General features: G+C 37.8%; 1 long non-coding RNA gene across 1 annotated transcript; it reads right to left on the bottom strand.

Moving 5' to 3' along the window:
- Window positions 1-5,058: 5,058 nt before the first annotated feature.
- Window positions 5,059-5,826, bottom strand: LOC307213177. Its single transcript, XR_013837431.1, has 2 exons — window positions 5,763-5,826; window positions 5,059-5,299 (listed from the first exon to the last, which is right to left on the bottom strand). It is a non-coding gene; the product is annotated as an uncharacterized lncRNA (long non-coding RNA).
- Between the last annotated feature and the right edge of the window lie 616 nt (window positions 5,827-6,442).

Raw genomic sequence — 6,442 nt, 5'->3', positions numbered from 1 at the left:
TTAGCCAGTATGAACATTTTTTTATTTATATCAGGAGAGCTTTAAAAATAGAAGGGGAGGGAGACAACATTACAGATGACAGAAGAGTACCTGGTGCTGGGAATAATGGCTTCACTGATGCATAGGAAACTGAGGTCATGCTCCAGAAACCCACTAAAGGGCAGGAAACTACAAGAAAAAAGCAGCTGGAGGGAATGACTCATGGTTTCAGTTGTTTCTACACAAATGCACAGAGTATGAGGAAAAAAGCAAGACGAATTTGAGCATTAAATACAGGATGGCAAATATGACTTAGTAGGCATTACTGAAACTGGCTGAAATGAGACTCGTGACTGGAATTTGGGAATTGAGGGGTATTACCTGTTCAAAAGGAATAGACCAAACAGGAAGGGAGAAGCAGTAGCATTACAGTGGTACCTCGGGTTAAAAACTTAATTCGTTCTGGAGGTCCATTCTTAACCTGAAACTGTTCTTAATCTGAAGCACCACTTTAGCTAATGGGGCCTCCTGCCACCACCGCGCCACCACCACGTGTGATTTCTGTTCTCATCCTGAAGCAAAGTTCTTAACCCGAGGTACTATTTCTGGGTTAGCGGAGTCTGTAACCTGAAGCGTCTGTAACCCGAGGTACCACTGTATATGTAAAGAATGTGTACACTTGTGAAGAAATCCATGACCTGGAGCATGGAAAACAGATTGAGAGTATATGGGTAAAAATTGTGGGAGAGGGAAACAATAGTGACCTTACTGTGGGTATCTGCTATAGACTGCCAAGCCAGGCTGAATACTTGGGTGATGCCTTCGTAGAGCAGGTTACCAAACCATCAAAAAGGAGAGATATAGTAGTCATGGGAAACTTCAATTTCCCCAATATCTGTAGGAACTCAAACTCTGCCAAAATGTAAGGTCTGACAAATTTCTCCATTGCCTTGCTGACAACCTCATTTCCCAGAAGGTGGAAGAAGCAACATCTATCTTGGACCAACAGGGAGGAATTGATTGAAGAAGTGGAAGTACTTGGAAACTTGGGAGGAAGTGCTAATGTCCTCCTGGGTTTCACAATACACAGAGTCAAGGGAAAGCTGAGTGTAGTTGGACATGCACTCTGGACTTTAAGAAGGCCAATTTCAAAAATTTCAAAAAGCTTAATGAGCTACTGGATGAGATCCCATGGTCAGAAATACTCAAAGAGAAGGGAGTCCAAGATGGATGGGAGTTTCTAAAATGAGAAATATTGAAGGGCCAAATGCAGACAATTCCAACAAGAAAGAAAAGTGGGAGGCATCTAAGGAAACCAGTGTGGCTGCGTAAGGAACTTACAGATGAGCTGAGAGTTAAGAAGAGCATGTATAAGAAATGGAAGACAGGAGAAATCACAAAGGAGGTGTATACATGAGTAGCCAACAGTTGCAGGGTGAAGGGCAGACTGGCTAAAGCTCAGAATGAGCTCAGGCTTGCGAGTAAGATTAAAAATAGTTGACATTTGGAGAACTAAGAACCCCTTGGGAAGAGAGGGAACTTTCTTCTCTGAGGCCAAAATGACATGGATAAGAATTGACCAAATCTGGGTAACTAGGGGGCTGGCCCCGAAGATTAGAAAAGTGGAAATTTGTTCTAAAACTTGCTCCAACCATAATGCTGTGAAGATGGAAATGAAACTAACACCAATTGGTTCCTTTAGATGGAGGATGAATGACACTTTGTTTAGGAATGAAGAAGTGGTCAAGAAGGCCCAAAAAACCTTGAGAGACTATTTTGAGATAAATATGAACACCACTGTTGAAAAAAGAGTAATTTGGGACGCAAGCAAAGCGGTTATGAGAGGATTTTTGATACAACAGAATACGATTCAAAAGAGAATTCAAAATGAGAAAAAAGATACGATCTTGGAGAAAATAAAGGAAGGAGAGAAGAAATTGAGAGCGAAACCAAAGTCGCAGGAGATTTTGAAAGAGATAAAGTTGCATCAAGTACAATATATGAAAATGATGAACCAGGAGATAGAATGGAAAATTAAACAGATGAGACAAAAGACATTTGAATCGGCAAATAAATGTGGAAAACTGCTGGCTTGGCAATTGAAAAAAGACAGAAACTCAACACTATTACAAATTTGGAAGTAGAAGGAAAAATTATACAGAATCCAGTGGAGATTAGAAAGTGCTTTCAGAGGTATTTTAAACAACTATATACACAGGAAACCCAGAAACAAGTGGACATTGATCGCTTTTTGAAAATAAATGGATTACAAAAAATCTCTCAAGAAAATAAGCTAACGTTGAATTATAAAATAACAGACCAGGAGGCTGAAGGAGCCATTCAGAACATGCAACTAGGCAAATCCCCAGGGCCGGATGGTTTGACCTCAAGATACTATAGATCTTTGAAAGAATGGTTAGTACAGCCTTTAAAGGGAATTTGCAATGAAATTTTGGAAGGGAAAAAGGCACCAGAGTCGTGGAAGGATGCTTATATTACACTTATACCGAAAACAGAGACTGAGAAAACACAGCTTAACTACCGCCCCATATCTTTGCTCAATGTGGATTACAAAATTTTTGCTGACATTATGGCTAAAAGACTAAAAAAGGTACTAGTAGAAGAAATCCATAAAGATCAAGCGGGCTTTCTCCCGGGGAGACACTTGTCTGACAATACGGGGAATATAATTAACATTTTAGAAAAATTACAAGTGAAGATTAACACCAAAGCAGTTTTGATATTTGTGGATGCGGAGAAAGCCTTTGATAATATTTCTTGGAGTTTTATGAAGAAAAATTTACAGGGAATGGGGGTAGGCCAAGGTTTTGAAAACGGTATAGGTGCAATTTACTCTGAACAAAAAGCTAAATTAATTGTGAACAATGTAGTTACAGAAGAGTTTAAGATTGAGAAAGGAACACGGCAAGGGTGCCCAATCTCTCCATTGCTTTTTATATCGGTCCTGGAGGTTTTGCTAAATATGATTAGAATGGACCAATTGGTTAAAGGTATACAAGTCGGAGCTAAACAGTACAAATCGAAAGCATTTGGTATTGACATTACAGGAGCCAGAATCTAGTACTAAAAGAGTATTGGAATTGATTCAAGAATTTGGTCAGGTTGCCGGATTTAAGTTGAATAAGCTGAAAACTAAGGTCTTAGAGAAAAATTTAACAGTGATTGAGAGAGAGAGGTTTCAGAAGGAGACAGGATTAATATTGGTTAAGAAGGTGAAATACCTAGGGGTTAACATGACTGCTAAGAATGTGAATTTATTTAACGATAATTACGAAAAATGTTGGACGGAAGTGAAAAAGGATTTAGAAATATGGTCAAATTTGAAGTTATCATTGCTAGGCCAAATTGCTGTGATAAAGATGAATGTATTGCCAAGGATGTTGTTTTTGTTTCAAACATTGCAAATTTTGGACAAAGTGGATTGTTTCAAGAAGTGGCAGAGAGATATTTCTAGATTTGTCTGGCAGGGCAAGAAGCCCCAAATAAAATTTAAGATACTAACTGATGCTAAAGAAAGAGGTGGATTTGCCCTGCCAGACCTCAGGCTTTATTATGAATCAGCTGCATTTTGTTGGCTGAAAGAATGGCTGCTTCTTGAAAACACAGACATTTTGGACTTGGAAGGTTTTAATAATGTCTTTGAATGGCATGCATACTTGTGGTATGACAAGGTTAAAGCACATAAAGCATTTAAAAACCATATTGTCAGGAAAGCACTGTTTAATGTCTGGATAAGATATAAGGATTTGCTTGAAAACAAAACTCCAAGGTGGTTGTCACCAATGGAAGCAAAGGCTCAGAAAAAGCTCAATATGGAGGCCAAATGGCCGAAATATTGGGAAATTTTGGAACAAGAAGGAGACAGATTAAAACTGCAGAGTTTTGAAAAACTAAAAAACAAAGTACGAGACTGGCTTCATTATTATCAAATAATGGAGGCTTACAATTTGGATAAGAAAATTGGTTTTCAGGTGGAAAAATCAAAATTGGAAATAGAACTGTTAGAACCTAAAACTAAGAATTTGTCAAGAATGTATAACTTGCTGTTGAAATGGAATACTCAGGATGAAACGGTTAAATCTGCTATGATTAAATGGGCACAAGATGTTGGACATAACATTATGATGGCTGACTGGGAACAGTTATGGACCACAGGTATGAAGCTTACGGCATGTAATGCCTTAAGAGAGAATATAATGAAAATGATATACAGGTGGTACATGACACCAGTCAAGCTTGCAAAAATTTATCATTTGCCCGATAATAAATGTTGGAAATGTAAAGAGACCGAAGGTACATTCTTTCACCTCTGGTGGACATGCCCAAGGATTAAGACTTTCTGGGAGATGATCTATAACGAAATGAAAAAGGTATTCAAATATACCTTTCTGAAGAAACAAGAGGCCTTTCTCCTGGGCATGGTCGGCCAACTGGTGTTAAAGAAGGATAGAACTTTTTTTATGTATGCCACAACAGCAACAAGAATACTTATTGCAAAGTATTGGAAGACACAAGATTACCCACCCGGGAAGAATGGCAGATGAAGGTGATGGACTATATGGAACTGGTGGAAATGACTGGCAGAATCCGAGACCAAGGAGAAGAGTTGGTGGAAGAAGATTGGAGGAAATTTAAAGTTTATTTACAGAAATATTGTAAAATTAAGGAATGTTAGAAGGATGTTGGAATGAGGTTTTGTGGTCTTAGCAGAAATGATATAAAGGATTAAGTAAAAATGGATTGGTAATTAGTGAAAGAGGAGAATGTAAAAATATAGTATGTCAAGATAAATTTTTTTAGGGTAATAACAAGGATGGAAAGGATTTGCTGAAATATCTAATTGAACTAGAATACAAAAAAGGGAGGTGTGAGGAGGTCAAGGAAATAAGCAAAGGAAAGAAAGTTATGTAAAGGTTGGATTTGTGTGTTTTTTCTTTTTGTTTTTTCTTTTTTTCCCCTTGGATTGTTTGTCTTTTTTGTAATCTTCAAAATTGGAATAAATATTATTTTTTTAAAAAAAGATTAAAAATAATTTTAAAAGGTTTCTTTGGCTATGTCCAAAGCAAAAGGAAGAACAAGCAAGTGGTAGGTCTTCTGCATGGAGAAGATGGAAAAATACTGTTGGGTTACAGAGAGAAGGCGGAACTACTCGACACCTACTTTGCCTCTGTCTTCACCCATAAGGAAAGTGATGCCGCCCAACCTGGTGATGATGACAAGCTGGAAGGTGTGCAGAGGAGGGCAACCAAGATGATCAAGGACCTGGAAACCAAGCCTTATGAGGAGCGGTTGAAGGAGCCTGGAAAAAGAGGAGATATGATAGCCATCTTCAAATATCTCAAGGGCTGTCTCATGGGAATAAGCTTGTTTTCTCCTGCTCTGAAGGGTAGAACCCAAACCAATGGCTTCAAGTTACAAGAAAGGAGATTCTGACTAAACATATGGAAAAACTTTCTGACAGTAAGAATGGTATCCCTGGGGAGGTTGTGGACTCTCCTTTCTTGGAGGTTTCTAAGCAGAGGTTCGATGGCCATCTGTCATGGATGCTTTAGCTGAGTTTCCTGCATTGCAAGGGGTTGGACTAGATGACCCTCAGGGTTCCCTCCATCTCTGTGATTCTATGATTCTGTATTTGAATATATACAAAAAAAATGTATAATAAAAAAGTTTTTTTAAAGAAAAAGCACAATATTAAATGTCCCAAACCAGGATAATAAATAACCAAACCCTTGACAGTTAATGGTTAAACAGTTAATACTGACCAGCATGAGCATTTGAGTTGCAAATGTCTCTCTTCTACTGTCTCACGTTGTTTTCTCTCTCCTTTTTTAAAAAAATAAATACTGTTTTTATTTATTTTCATGGTACAGAAGATAAATTTTGAGAAAATGATTGTTACAACAGTAAACAACAAGTAACTTGTCTTGATAAAATTACATACTTCTATTACGCCATGTGTAAAAGTTTCATTTGATTACTCTAAGAGATCACACCACAGTTCCCCATCTGTTAAAGACATTTCCCCAGAGAAATGAATTTATACCAATGGTATTTGTTGATAGAACTTTATGGGAACTGTATTTTAAGTGTTTTATTGTATGTGATTTTGCTATTGTATACCAGTATGGTATTGTACAATGTTTAGTGGTCTATAGTTGTTTCAACTATTTCCTGAGAAATCTCTATGTGGGACAAGAAGCTACAGTTAGAACTGGATATGGAACAACTGACTGGTTCAAAATTGGGAAAGGAGTACGACAAGGCTGCATTTTGTCTCCCTGCTTATTTAACTTATATGCAGAATTCATTATGCGAAAGGCCGGGCTGGATGAATCCCTAGCCGGAATTAAGATTGCCGGAAGAAATATCAACAACCTCAGATATGCAGATGACACAACCTTGATGGCAGAAAGTGAGGAGGAATTAAAGAACCTTTTATTGA

Source organism: Podarcis cretensis, assembly GCF_951804945.1.
Source record: "Podarcis cretensis genome assembly, chromosome: 3".
Classification (NCBI taxonomy): Eukaryota; Metazoa; Chordata; class Lepidosauria; order Squamata; family Lacertidae; genus Podarcis; species Podarcis cretensis.
Note: the sequence above shows the minus strand (reverse complement) of the source record. Positions and strands in the feature narration are given on the sequence as shown.